General features: G+C 41.8%; 2 long non-coding RNA genes across 3 annotated transcripts in view; one reads left to right on the forward strand and one right to left on the reverse strand.

Moving 5' to 3' along the window:
• The window catches only part of LOC141760878 (uncharacterized), a 160,733-nt gene that overhangs the window by 104,083 nt on the left and 42,428 nt on the right, over positions 1 to 14,222 (forward strand). The window lies entirely within an intron of this gene.
• On the reverse strand, positions 9,680 to 10,863 carry LOC141761043 (uncharacterized). Its single transcript, XR_012592513.1, has 3 exons — positions 10,630 to 10,863; positions 10,128 to 10,508; positions 9,680 to 10,027 (listed from the first exon to the last, which is right to left on the reverse strand). It is a non-coding gene; the product is annotated as an uncharacterized LOC141761043 (long non-coding RNA).

Raw genomic sequence — 14,222 nt, forward strand, 5'->3', positions numbered from 1 at the left:
TCACATTCACACCTACGGGCAATTTAGAGTCAACAATGAACCTAACCTGCATGTCTTTAGGACTGTAGGAAGAAACCTGAGCACCCGGAGTAAACCTGGATTGCTATCAGAGGGAACCCAAATGTTTTAATCACTCTTGAAATTTGTTACCGGAAGAATATTGAACATCCTGGAGGGTGATGGCAGTCTTTCTTAGTATCATAGTGTCAGGTTGATGTAAATCTATCTGTCTGATGTCTGACCAGGGTTTAAGAGCAATGATGCAATGTGATTCAGGGTTGTTTTACACTACAACACAAACTGTTTCTGTGTGTGTTAAATCAAATACCAAGTGCTGGGTGGGAATGTAGCGAATGAGACAGAAAAAAAATGGGGTAAGATAATAAAATAAGCAGCGCAGCACCCCTTAGAGGATGGTGGCGGTGGAGGAAAAAAGAGTGGTGCACACTTCTCAACCCGTTTTCTTGTTAATCTGATGGGGGGGAGAACAATCCGCGAGTGAGCAGCCGACAGACAGTGGGTGAGCTTTCTCTATCTCTCTTGTTTCGGCTCCCATATCTCTTCCCCTCCCTCCCTCTCCATCTCTCCTTCCCTTCCCTCCTCTCCTCTCTTCCCATCTCCCCTCCCGCTCCTGCCGTCTCCTCTGATAAATCTCTCACCCACTGCTTTTCGCCTCCTCTGTCTCTCCCCATCTCTCTTCTTCGCCTGTATCTATCGCCGCATCTCCCTTCTCTCCCTCTCCCTTTTGTTTCATCTTCTCCTCTCCTCCTCTCTTTTCCCTCCTCTTCTTCCCATTTGACATCCTTCCTCCTTTCCTTCTCCTCCTCGCTCAGTCTCCCGCCTGCAGGACTATTCAGTAGATTAAGTTCAGCGGTGGCGGCAGTGTTGCTGATTCAGCCGTATTCTTTCAAATGACCCAAATCCTCACTCTGGAGAAACCTCATACGCTCGCTGATTGCATTTCTCTCTCTGTGTCTGTCTCTTCTTCTTTTCATGCGCGCAGACATACACAAATACACACTTCTTATTGATCTCCGAGAGTTAGCCTCTTCCTTTTTTTTTTTTGCACGACCCTCATTCTGTCTCTAAGCCTCCTGTGTGTTTGCTCTCTCCACAGTAGCTATATCAATATCGGTAGCAAACCTGCAGGCTTATTTCAGGACTATCCAATCTTCTTTGTTTCCTCCTGATCACAGTCGAGCCGGGTTGGCATGTTCATAGAGATTAGGCCGTATTTTTTCCCTCTTCAGCAGCAGTGTCAAAGCTGCCTGATAGAGAATGTCTTCACAGTCGTGTCTGCAAATGAGTGTTGAAGACCACGCGTCGACTGTCTCTCGCAAATTGACGCACTGACTACATACATTTTCGCTACTCTTTGATACGGGCGATCCAATCTCATGGGAAGACATGTACATAGCACAACATTACATGGACATTCCGTGTGTCTTGAGGACGCATTTTAAGGCTTTTCACGGGTCATTTGTACGCCAGGCAACAAAACTACGATAACATCTGCAGTTAGGTTGAAGCAACAAATCTACTTTGTTAGGTTTAGGTCATGGTTGGGCTTAAAATATAAGCTCAGTAAAATACGTACGGAAACAACGTAACATAAGTACGGAAAACACGTCACAAATGTCACTAAAAAACACGTGACAAACATTACTAACTTACAAAAGAAAAACACTGGTCTCGAACATCGGCCTCCTGGTTAAAAGTCCTGTGTTTGTTGGACCCATCCACCTCCACCTCCAGTCCACCATGAGAGGCCTTTCTCGCTTTTTATTCCACGTCGCTAGTTCTGATCATAGCAGAACATTTACATTGCAGTCAGTACAGACTACATGGCGTACAAATGACACGCCAAACACGAGAAAGACATTCTTATTGCATGCTAAAAGCCTTATTGTGGCATTCATACGCTTTATCGTGCGAAAGTGCTGTCGTGGGATATATACAAAATTGCTGTGCAGTACTTTTCATTGGTATAGCTACAAACAGTGTATGAGAACAGCCTGCTCTGTGCATCTATAGCTCACTCAACCAGCCCAGCATGACGCTCGCTCTCAGGTCCACTTGATGTAAGGCTGCTGTTTGATGTCAGAGTCTCGTGCTACATGGATGCTCACAGCAGGGTTATATCTGGCAGAGAACAATAGTTTAACAAAGTATGACCACACATGCAGGCACATTTGCAATGACACGCCGCAAAGAAAAAGAAACAGTGCATGCTCAAATGCACATGCCGATACACGAGCGCATGGGTGTCCCAGTTCTCGCTTGATTCAGGGTCTTTTTATTGGCATTTTGAATGGCCAGAGGGGTTCCCTGTGCATGCTCCATAGGACAGAACAAGCAGCTTGTAATGCGGCGCAACCCCCTTAATGGACTTTAAAAAAGAAAACAAAAGTATTTATCTGAAGGCTTTGCCTCAAGTTTAAGATCTTCAACTTTCCCCCTCAAGTCCATTCAGCTACATTTTTTTTTTTTGTTGTTGGCTCGGAGTGAAATCAGTTTTTCCTCGCCACATAAATGTCGTTTTTGCTCCCGTGTGATATACTATCTGGGATATTACCTAACGTGTAGGTGTTAAAGTGGAGAGGGATATAAAAGAGAGAGTGACAATGAGAAAGGCAGAGTGAAGAGGAGACATAGGAGGAGGAGGAGGAGTGTGTGAAAGCGTTAGGAAGCTGGGGGTGAAAAATATGAAGGCTCCGGCTGTCCCGAATTCAATCAAGCAAACATCGAGGAATATTCTGGGCCTTTTTGATCAATTAATCTAGCAGATGGCACGAGCGCAATCAAGAGAGATAATGCCGAGTGACTGAGCGGGAAGCAGGTGGAAGGTGTGAAAGTTCTCCCTTTCATGTGAACGCCGCGATTCTTTACTTTGAAACGCGGGCGACTGATAAGACGGAAAAGAAAAAGTGAAAGACAGACAGACAGACAGACAGCTGAGCGCAGTGTGTGTGTGTGTGTGTGTGTGTGTGTGTGTGTGTGTGTGTGTGTTTTGTGCACGCACACGTCTTGTTCTTCTAGTACTTGTGTGTTTGTGTTGCCTTTCATGAAGCAGAGCAGCAGATTGCTAAAGGGGAGGCAGCTGAGGAGCTTAGCTGGTGGCCACAGACAGAGAGCGAACATCCAGCGATAATCAAAGGAAGACGGAGCTAAAGTCCGTCTCTCTTGCAAAGAGGCTCCATGCTGCGTGTTGTGTAGATTTTAGACGTGGAAGTGGTTTGAATACGGCAGCTTTATATTAGCGTTTGAGTGGGCTAAAGAGGCCCTTGAAATCGTGAGAGAGAGAGAGACAATGCAGGCAGTGAAGGGGGGTGACGGAGAGCTGCACACCTGAGATGTAGCGGCACCTACAGCACGGTTCGGAGTAGAGGCTAAGTTATTGAGAATGTAGGAAAACAGCTCAAACATCCAACCTCTCTCTTTTGTCTTTCAACATACTTTTGTTTTAACCAGGCACCTCCGCTGAAGAGTGGAACCAATCAGGGTCAGGCTGACTACCTTAATTTACACCCCGTGCATAAGCGGAGACGAAAATCAAAACAAAAAACAAAGGCAAAAGGCGCTGCCGGGATCTGGATTAACCACAGGCTGTTTTATCTCCGAAATAAATTGCCTTGTAGACAAAAGAGCTAATTCGCGGGGTTAGAAAAACAAGAGGAACTCGATGAGGAGCATTCTCACTACGCGTCAGCTCTCTCTCCCGCCGACGCAGCGTCTCTAATCGATGAATATTGAGTGGCTCCCGCCACCAGCATTTTTAAAGGGAGGGAGCACCCACCATCGTTCATATCTCATATTGATATTTCCGTGCCCTATTTTCTCTCTCTCTACTCTTCCTTTTTCCTTCATGCTCCTGAAGCCTCCGTCGGCGGCGTCAAAAGTTTCTCAGCTCTAATAACTGTGTTCTAACTTTCCAGCTGTAATGACTGTAGGTGTTTTGTTTTTTTTGCTCAGTTGATTTATTTATTTTTTCTTCTTTGCTTTTTTCATAATGAAAAGGTTGCAGAGGACCATGTTATTTATTTCACCTGCGTTTCTTTTTTGTTTTCCTCCTCATGTTTGACATTCACAGCTCGCCGGCGCGATGCATCTGAAGCATGGCGACGTAGGCCTGTTTCTGAATAAATTAAAACAAACTTACATGACACACACACACATGGGCGTGTTTTTTAAACACACACAAACCCAGCGCCGCCGCCGCCGAGCTGCACCAGATAAAGCATGTACCACTGGTTAATAGAGCAATTTATTCTGAGAATATTACTTATTAATTTGCATAATGATTCCGATGATTCCGACATTTGTTAGAGGCGGAGTAGCATGATTGATGGAAATTTAATTATGACACCTCTTAGTTATTAAACGTAATCAGGCTAAGCCACTTATCTTTAATACTTACCTTTAGCACACAAGGGCTGGAAGAAATGAATGGCAGTCGCCGGCCTCAAAACTGAAATCATTCCTTCCTTATACCTTATCCTTATCACTCCTTCAACACAACTTTCAGATATAGACACAACACATGAATTCACGCAACTCAAATAACCTACATTATGATTTTTTTGGCTTTTGCCTGTTATAGTTGTGCATTTTGCCAACCTGAGCTTTTACATTTGTCTATCCAGTGTAAGAAATCTGAGAAAAAATGCTCATGGAGATGCTACTGCCACTGTATTCTTTAAAGGTCTTATTGATAACATTTTTATGTAGACGATAGGGTTGTCTCTCAATCAAAATATTTAATCGCGATAATTGAATGATTGTCCGTAGTTAATCAAGCTAATATAACATGGTACCAATTGATTCTTTATGTTTTCCAGTTTCATATGATACCAGTATCTTCACTCTAGCTCTAAAACTGAGCCCACTACAACCTAAAAATCTCAAGTTGTGTTAATGCGTTTAAATAATACATCCACAGAGCCTTTAGAAAAGTTGCAAAATAAAAGTATAGCTTTTCCTGAAAACAAAATTGTTTTGATTGTGAATAAATTATTTTAAAAATGTTGGCGGGTCCAAAATTAATGTTTTGTTTATATCTGTGGAAGATATCTGACGTTTACTTCCCAATAGTCAATATTAAAACAATTTTACGTGGTATCTCTGGGTCGTCAGTTAGTGTGGAAAAAACACTATAAATGGCTCAGATTGACGTTAAGTGCCTGGCATCGACTTGTTGTGAAGTAAATGCAATGGAACGGCGGAGGGAGAATGCGACATCTAGTGGCTGAATAGCACCTTTAACATATTGTACTATGTCGAGGAGTGTACTTTGACAGAATCTATTTAAAATAGAGTCTCACTGTTGTGTTCTTTGGCTTGTTTAAGAGGAGGACTCGACTCCCACCGAAACATAAATTGCTTTGACAAATCACAGTTGAGCCGAGCACGCATGTATCTGCCTGTGTGCAGCTAAACACGCTGGTTGTGATATGGATACCACATCAGGACTTCAAAAATGTAAGCAACCAGAGATAAAATGGCAGCCTCAAAGATGCAGCGGCAGCTTTGAGTGCTGAACTGAAAGTAATTATGCAGTCAAACCGTTGAAAATGTCACATATCTCCCTGTTTACATTCTTTCGGGGAGTTGTTGTGAAAGAGCTGTCGCTCGCGAAGGACGGGGAGAAAAAAAACAGCTGTCTCGAAGCACAATGGGAAGAAGCAGACCTTTATGCAGCAGAATAAGTCGTGCTGAGAGCTTTCTGTTCCGGTGACAAGAAGGTCTTAGTGTGCACTTACTCTGCTGAACTGAACTTTTCCCATTGTTTTCCTAACTCTCCCCGTTTACCATCTTTTGGCCACTATTTCTCAGGGTGTCTGTTGCAGCCACAGAGCAAAAAAGTATCCCCCTTTAAAGCAACATAAACTCATCCTATATGTGTCCTCTATCTCATTGTGTCAGTGTCTGCAGGAAGTTTGCCTTATGCCCAAACCTCCCCATATACCCCTATGTTGAAGGGTTGTGTCTATGAAGTAACCAGTAAATAGCTAAATCTGATCTGAAATCAACTTGAGGGTTACGTTCCAGACATAACCATCTTAAATGGCCCAACTTTACCGCAGAAATAAATTTACAGCCTCGCCCAAAAATGTGTTTTCACCCAAATTACCAAAAAATAAATAAATAAAAATGTTCTTGCTTCTCCCTATTTGGCCATTTAGATGGTTAGATTCAATTTGAGATACCTGTCTCTGACATTTCACCAATGCAATGGGGGTGAATGGAATTTAGTTTGTGGTACAGCATTAAAAATGTCATTATCTCTTGGCACTATATCTTTCCAGAAACAGTGTCATTGTTACTCTGGCCAATCCGCATCCACACGTTTTCTACTGAAGAAGTAGTCCCTATGATAACCCTCACAAATACCAATTCAACCCCTCCAAGTGAGTGACCATCGCAGCAGTACTTCAGCCTCACGGCATGTTAACGGTTGACTGTCACTGATGAAATGGACTTGGGTTAATCTAAGTTTCACAGTTTCACAGTTTCACAGCTTCTTTTTGTTTTGACTCTGGTAGGTGGCAACCCTGTCACCTTCGATTACATTCATATACTTCTAGAAAACACATTTTCAAAGAACAGCCCCGTTGCACTAACTATGAATGACACGGTAATTTGCAAGTCATTTTTGCGTGCAATAAGAATGTCCTTCTTGCTTTTGGAGTGTCATTTGTATGTCATGTCATCTTTACTGACTGCGATGTAAACGCATCCGAGTAAAAATGCTAGTGATGTATTTTGAAGTTATGTTAGTGATGTTTGTGACGTGTTTACGTACTTCTGTTACGTTGTTTCCGTGCGTAATTTACTTAGTTTGCATACTTGTTTTAAGGCCAACCATGATGTTTTTCCTAAACCTAACTAAGTGGTTTTGTTACCTAAAGCTAAGTGAGTGGTATTGTTGCGTGGCGTACAAATGACACGCGAAGAGGCTAAAATGCGTTCTCATGAGACTTTGAATGTCGTTGTAATGTCGTTCTATTTATACACCTTCCTGTGAGATCGGGTCGGAAAGAAACACAATGCTGCCAAGATAATGAGGACATTTTTTTTTCATGAATGCATCTGCAAAAGTGAACTCACAGCACTTTAAGGTTAAGGTTAAGGAAAAGATTGTCATGCTGGTGACAGCCAACTGAAAAAAACAGTGACATGAGATAGGAAGTGTTTATTTTTACAATACATAAACAACACAACACCACAATATTGCTACTCAACATGTTTTAGTAGCTTGAACTTAACCACACGCAGAACACAAGCTCGGGTTTCTGAGGTCAAAGTCCTGTGGTTTGTACAGTACACCCACCATCCACCCTGACCTCCTCATTTTGACTTTTGTGCAATGCACACACAGAGCATAGCAGTACACGGACTGGAGAAAAAGTTGCTAGAGAACATAAGACAGAAATTGTGTTTCCTCCCAAATGTAGGCAGAGCTTACTTGTATACAAACTAGGGCTGTCAAAGTTAACACGATAGTAAGAGGTTAAAGCAAATTTGTTTAAACAACACTAATTTCTTTAATGCATTAATGCATCTTGCGATTTTTAGGTTGTAGCGAGCTCAGTTTTAAAGCATCATGAAACTAGAAAACCTAAGGAATCCATTGGTACCAACCATGTCGTACTAGCTTGACACAAAGGCAGTTAAATAACACTCCAAACTTGCGCCAAATTTTGCGGCGGAAAATCTGGCATTGCCATTTTCAAAGGGGTCCCTTGACCTCTGACCTCAAGATATGTGAATGAAAATGGGCTCTATGGGTACCCACGAGTCTCCCCTTTACAGACATGCCCACTTTATGATAATCACATGCAGTTTGGGGCAAGTCATAGTCAAGTCAGCACACTGACACACTGACAGCTGTTGTTGCCTGTTGGGCTGCAGTTTGCCATGTTATGATTTGAGCATATGTTTTATGTTAAATGCAGTACCTGTGAGGGTTTCTGGACAATATCTGTCATTGTTTTGTGTTGTTAATTGATTTACAATAATAAATATATATATACATTTGTATAAAGCAGCATATTTGCCCACTCCCATGTTGATAAGAGTATTGAATACTTGACAAATTTCCCTTAAAGGTACATTTTGAACAAAATAGTGCGATTAATTTGCGATTGACTATGTCACATATTTTTATCGGCTGACAGCGCTAACATAAAATGTAATTTTTAGGATACAGCGTTGCTCCAAGATGTCCTAATATAGAAAATAAGAGACTCCCTTTTTCATCTGCCAAATCTCCATAGCCTTTTTTTCAGTAGGTAAAAGGTTAAAACCATAAAATGGACAGTCACTTGGACAATGTAATAAGAAAACATACATGTATAAAATAAAGAAAACACGTCATGACAAAGAGATATGACTTTGGATACAGGTGTGGATACAGTATCTGGAGCATCTGTATTCACTGCCAGTCCAAATGTGTCAGGCCTTAAAAAAGATAAGCAGCGCACCACACACACACAAATACATTCAGCCACATGCACACTCACACATAATAGTGGAGATGCAGTAACCAGAAGCCAGCCCTTACTGGGCTCCCAACAGTAGGTTTTTTATATTAATGCTGTCTGACTCTGAGCTGAGGTAGAAAAATAAACTGTAAAACTCCCCTGCCAGGAAGTGAAAATAGATAAATTGGGCGTCTGGATTTTAAAGCTTCTGCAGAATTTGCTTCCCTAATCACACAAGGGAGAGTCAATTCCAGAGATGGAGAATCTTGGTTGGAAAACACTCTTCTGCCTGCTGATTTTCACTTGAGTCAGTCAGGTAACCAGCAGACAGCAATCTGAGGGCACGCGAGGATACAAAGGGAACAATGAGGTCAGATAATATGTCGGTGTAAGCCCATGTAATCTCTTCGGTGTGAACAGAAGCATTTTAAAGTCATATGTCTGGGAGCTTCAGCCTCTGCTATATCTAACAATGGTTGAATTTTTTTTGCAACAGTGTCTTGAATTTTTAATGCGGTAGTGAAATGAGAGCACAAGCTAGCGTAAGTGTAGTGTAAGAGTTGTGACTGTGACATTCAGACGGTACCTAATTTAAATATCATTTGCACAAATATGTTTTGTTTTCGGGGCCAAGACCTAGTTTTTAATTTTAGCGAGTATTGACTGAAATTTGAATGTCATTGACGATGACTACTACATTTTTTTTACTGCAGAAAAGCTGGGAAAAATAAAAAAAAAGCAGGGAAACTTAGAGAAATGTTGTTATTTTCTTTGTGCTTGCCACCTCCGTGTAGAGCAGGGGTTGCCAAACTTTTTGGATTGTGGGCTATTTACAGAAAAATATAAGGATTCATGGGCCAAACAATAGTAAATGCGTATTTTTCAACCAGTTACACTGCAAGAAACTCAGTGTTTCTAGACCAGACAACCCCATGTGCAGGTGTACAAAGTGTGGGACGGATGTTTAGTTTCATAGTATCTTCAAACATTATACTCTTTCATCACCGTAACTGATTGCTTTTTCAGGATGTCTGCTTTCACAGCAGGGTCATTCAGATCCAGAGAGGAGTCCTCCAGCTTTATCCTCAGCCTTACTACCTGCCTCTTTACTGTTGCAGAATGAACAGAGAAATCAAACATTAGTTTGCTGTGGTATTACTTTTATGATAAAAGAACAGTAAATCACTCACCAGGTGTGATGCTGTAGCAGACAAACGGTAATCTCATTTCGCAGTTATAACCCCTCCATTTTCCTGATTTTTGCAAATCTGCAACACCACATACATGTACCAATGAGCCAATTGGGTTTAAGTAATCCCAGTAGCTGAATTTGTAGTTGCTACCATCAGACCAAGTCAAATTGGGATGTCTAAATAGACCAATCCATGCCCTGTCTCCACTCCAAACCAAACTCTTGATCTCCTGGTTCTCAGTGTCGTTCCTCACAGTGGCCAGGTCTATGAAGTTCTCTCTGCAGTACCTCTGAGCACTGGACCAATTCATTCTTTCATTCACAACAACAAATTCAGGATCCAGCTGTGTTCCTGCAGTTAGGGTTGGAGGGGGGGAGAGGAGGAAATGTCACATACTGAAATTCAAAATAAAACATTTTCAAGATCAGAACATGCCTCGCTAGATCCTCACCTCTGTAACAGATAAATGGATATTCATCATTGCAAAAATAATCCCACCACCTTCCATCAGTTCCAAAGACCACACAGAACTGATCACCTGAAATAAAATTTGGTTCACTGGAAGTAGGTCTCCAGGGCCTGTATTCAGACCCAATCCCTCTGTAGCCATCAGACCACCTCCAGACGATTGCCATGTACAGACCAATCCAGACTTCAGAGCTGTGGCCGGAAGATGAAACTGTGTTCATAAGTTGGTTCATTTCTTCAGTGTTTTCAATGCTGGCCAGGTCTGTGTATGTCCGTCTGCAGTAGGTGGCAGCTTCAGGCCAAGTCTTTAAATCAGCAACATAGTGGTACTGACGGTGAAGGCATATGGAGGGGATGAGCCACCCTATGAGGAAAACACCATCTCTTAAATATAAGGTGGTTCAAACTATTACAGCTCATAGTATTACAATACTCCGTAGTAATAAGCACTGTTAGACATCACAAATATCAGAGAATTCACTGACCTGAGAGACTCAAGACACCCAGCAAGATCCTTTCCATCATCATGCTGACCGGAGGACTGTGTGTCTCAATGTGCGACCCCAGCTCTTTCATTACTGTTGGTAGGCAAATCTATGGAAATTCAAGTGCGGCTTTTTTCCGTCACGGACAAAGTCCACCGGCCTGTTAATGCAAAAAGCTATGCAATGGATGACTTCATGTAAATGTTTTTTTTTTAATTACAGCTCGATGCTGAGTCACAAGTTTATTGTGGGGCAGTTCGATTTGCATTGGAAACTGTCTTCCCAAGAACAACGTCAGAATCAGTTGATTCAGCCGCTGTTTTTTTTCCTGTTTCCAACTGACCGTCAACATTGCTATTTTTAAACCGTGACCACAATCATTCCCTGACCTTAACCATGTGGTTGTTATGTTCCTCATCACAGCGGCCCGGGTTCGATTCTGACCTGGGGCCCTTTGCTGCATGCCACCCCCTCTCTCTCACCCTTCAGAACTCTCACAAACTTTTGATTAACAAACTATTTAGATGTACATTTATGCATGTATTTATACATATAACAAATGGTTAGTGACGTTTTATAAACACTTAACACCGCAATTCATGATTAATTCAGGTAGTTACCAGACATACTATGACTTTTTATGTGGTTCTCATAGTAAACCAGTCATAGTATAGTACGTCAGTGGGCCTAGACCCTAAAGGGCACTGCATCACATTTTCTCCGTTTGAAGGGCCCCTTAGAGGGCACTTCATCATGTTTTCTCTACTGGAAGGCCACCCCAGAGGGTCGTGCATCACGTTTTCTCCATCTAAGGGCACCCTGGACGACACTGCATCACATTTTCTTCAATGGAAAGGAAGCCTAGAGGTCATCGCATCACATTTTCTGCACTGGAAGGGCACCCTAGAAGGCACTACATCACGTTTTCTCTAATAGAAGGGCACCGTAGAGGGCAGGGCATCATGTTAACCGAGACCACCAGTGCCTGGAATGATAAAACAACAAAACAAGCCATTTGGCTATATTCTAATCATGATAATACCCTTCTGTGTACATTGTGGCAGCTGTTTTGCATTGTACACTGCTGATGTGTTCGTGGCTGCACAAATTTGTTTTTTTACAGTCACACACCTCTCTCAAACTCTGCGATGGTAAAACACGGAGCTGGCCAAATAAGAAAGAGTTTTTTAGAAGTAATTTACATCTTCTCTGGGCGTATGAATGGGTTTGTGTTGCAAGATAGATTTTTAGAGACTTGACTTTTTTAGGAGGTGTGCTTTCATAGCAGGGTCATTCAGATCCACAGAGGAGTCCTCTGTCTTTATCCTCAGTTTTAGTACTTACAGAGAAATGTACCTCTAGTAGTATCTCTCTATACAGATAGTTTTGGTGTCCAGGTTTTGACTCACCTCTCACTGATAAGTCTGCATCCACTCCACAATGAGGGTGAATGGATAATTCACAGAATAAGTTTTTCTTGGGGAAAGAGTCACCATGAAAACTGCGTTAAGGCGGCGAGGGCTGGATACTCTGGACATTTAAGTATTGGACGTTAGGTAACTTGAATTAGGGAGAGAGAGAGAGACAGGAAATTCCACCTAAAGTTTTATTATCCGCTGTTCATAAAAAAAATATTGATTATAGCCTCTGAGTTTATTTGGAAAGCTTGAGGTTGCTCGCTTTGCTTGACTTGATGTACATAGTTTTGCCGCAGTCTGCATTTCCAGAATAAGAAATTTTCCTTTAAATATGTCAAAATGTGTTTATTTGTATCTGAATAGTATTCTGTTTTTTGCCTGTTTTTCAACAAGTGAGCTTCACTAGACATGAGGAAGAATGTTTTTTTGCAAGGTCTTCCTTCATTTTCTGTTTTCGACTGACCAAACAAATATTCTAAAAGCACACGTTTCTTTCCGGGGTCCATCTGCCCCCTCGCATTTATTTAATTTCCCTCATTCTTTTTTCTCTCGTCTTTTGTAAAATTCTGTTTTCTCTCCTCAGACACCTAAAAAGTGCATCCTGGCGACTAATTTCCACTGTGCTTATTTACACCACGCCTTGTTTCCCCGCTCTCTGACAGCAGCTGTTCACAGTAAACATCGACATGTCAGCTACCCCACTATTTCCCCCTGCGTCTCTCCGCCGTAATTATATGTATCAGTTTCTAGGCAGAGAAATAACTGCACACAGCACTCCCCCCGCGCCTCAGAAAATAGTGACAGAGCTCCCTCCTTCCTGGAGTGGAGAGTCTACTGCAGGGTTGTGGAAGTTAACGTATATACAGTACACTGCTGATTTATGTATGGAGAGGACATCTGCTGTGTAGGTGACAGGCCTCGTATGTGTCAGCAGTGCCACAAGTTTGCGTACTCAATATGTCAATATGATTGTGTTTGAATCCGTATGCATGTTATGCGTATAGCAAGGGTCAGGAAAGAAGTTATCCTTGTGAATCCACTCTTACCAGTACTACTTTTTTTTGCATTTCTTAAGTATTTCTCAACACCCTTTAACATCTCGCTGGTTGTTCTGTTGCGATCCATACATCATTCCTGGTTTGTTTTGATGACGCTGGGGGAGTGCTGTCTAACACTTTGCTTTAAAATCGGTCATAGGTGTTGAATTTAGGTCGAGAACTAGTGACTGTGAAGACCACAAGAAATTATTAATTTTCATACTTTCAGATTTCAGTTGTGCCCTCCAGACGCACCTGTCTCTCCTCTCGTTTGTTTGTTTGTAAAGGCTTCTTGAGGTTGTACCACAGACTGAACATAAGAAGTGGACGTAGTCACCGTGATGTCACCCATTGGTTTGTGCACTGCCGTTTTGAAACCTTGAGTTCTGCATTTTGGCCGTCGCTATCTTGGTTTTTGGCCATCACCATCTTTTTTTTTGCAAACAGAAGTGGCATGAGAGGGTGGAGCTAAGTACAACTGAACGCTGATAAATACATTTTTAGGTGACCTGAATGTTACAATTAACTTTCATGAACTGAAAACACACTGTGAAAGGGTTAAAGTTGTAAGACGAAAACACGGACAACTCCCAGACTGGACAACGCCGTGGTAGCGACCTGTCAATCGCAAGGTAGCCACGCCTTAAAGGTCTTTGCGCATCAAGTCTGTATTTTTTTTATGCATTTTTTTAATCTGTCATCTGATAAAAATCGTTACGCACAGTAAACCTTGCACTCTGAGTCCGATGTGTTTTATTACCACAATTGTATTGCCACAATTATCTTTAAATTCCATATCTCTGTATTTTTTATTAAGTGTTTTGTGCTGGGAGACACTGATTGTTTATCAGATGACGTTTTTACACGGACGATGGCTCCGAGTGGTCAAAGAAGAATCAAACCTGTTCCAAAAACTTTAATGTAGGACGAAAGCTTCGGAGTGGGAGTGTAAACGCGATCGACACTTCGTAATGTATTTATTTTTAAACGTGCGACAACTTCGGATGAAATAATACGGACTTGTTGTGCAAAGGCCCTAAAGCATACCCTGCTTTATGGTCTATTTGACTCTAAATGGATCCATAATTTACTAAGATCACTATCTTAGTTTACTGTGTTAGCATGATAATAGCATTAA

The sequence above is a fragment of the Sebastes fasciatus genome, chromosome 22 (assembly GCF_043250625.1).
Source record: "Sebastes fasciatus isolate fSebFas1 chromosome 22, fSebFas1.pri, whole genome shotgun sequence".
In the NCBI taxonomy this organism is placed as follows: Eukaryota; Metazoa; Chordata; class Actinopteri; order Perciformes; family Sebastidae; genus Sebastes; species Sebastes fasciatus.